Raw genomic sequence first — 1,067 nt, 5'->3', positions numbered from 1 at the left:
ACTTAGTTGGTTGAAAATGGTTAAGTGTAGGGACTTTAAAGGAGATATTTTATTTTTGAATGTGGTTTGGTAAGTGACTTAGTTGGTTGAAAATGGTTAAGTGTAGAGACTTTAAATGAGATTTTTTTTATTTTGAATGTGGTTTGGTAGGTGACTTAGTTGCTTGAAAATGATTAAGTGTAAGGACTTTAAAGGAATTTTTTTTGTTTAGCTTGTGGTTTGGTAGGTGATGTAGTTGCTTGAAAATGATTTAGGGACTTGGAAGGGGATTTTGTCATTTAAATGTTATTTTGTTTTGATACTTAGTTGGTTGAAAATGGTTAAGTGTAGGGACTTTAAAGGGAATTTTTTTGTTTTGAATGTGGTTTGGTAAGTGACTTAGTTGCTTGAAAATGGTTAAGTGTAGGGACTTTAAATGAGTTTTTTTTTTTTTTGTTTTTAATGTGGTTTGGTAGGTGACTTAGTTTCTTGAAAATGGTTAAGTGTAGGGACTTGAAAGAATTTTTTTTTTGTTTTGAATGTGGTTTGGTAGGTGATGTAGTTACTTGAAAATGGTTAAGTCTAGGGACTTTGAAGGGGATTTTGTGGTTTGAATTTGATTTTGTTTTGATACTTAGTTGGTTGAAAATAGTTAAGTGTAGGGACTTTAAAGGGGATTTTTTTGTTTTGAATGTGGTTTGGTAGGTGATGTACTTGCTTGAAAATGGTTAAGTATAGGGACTTTGAAGGGGATTTTATGGTTTGAATGTAGTTTTGTTTTGTTACTTAGTTGTTTGAAAATGGTTAAGTGTAGGGACTTTAAAGAAGATTTTTTTTGTTTTGAATGTGGTTTGGTAAGTGACTTAGTTGTTTGAAAATGGTTAAGTGTATGGACTTTAAATGAGATTTTTTTTATTTTAAATGTGGTTTGGTAAGTGACTTAGTTGCTTGAAAGTGGTTAAGTGTAGGGACTTTAAATGGATTTTTTTTTTGTTTTGAATGTGGTTTGGTAGGTGACTTAGTTGCTTGAAAATGGTTAAGTGTAGCGACTTGAAAAGAAATATTTTTTGTTTTGAATGTGGTTTGGT

Source organism: Capsicum annuum, chromosome 3 (genome assembly GCF_002878395.1).
Source record: "Capsicum annuum cultivar UCD-10X-F1 chromosome 3, UCD10Xv1.1, whole genome shotgun sequence".
Taxonomy (NCBI): Eukaryota; Viridiplantae; Streptophyta; class Magnoliopsida; order Solanales; family Solanaceae; genus Capsicum; species Capsicum annuum.
Note: the sequence above shows the minus strand (reverse complement) of the source record.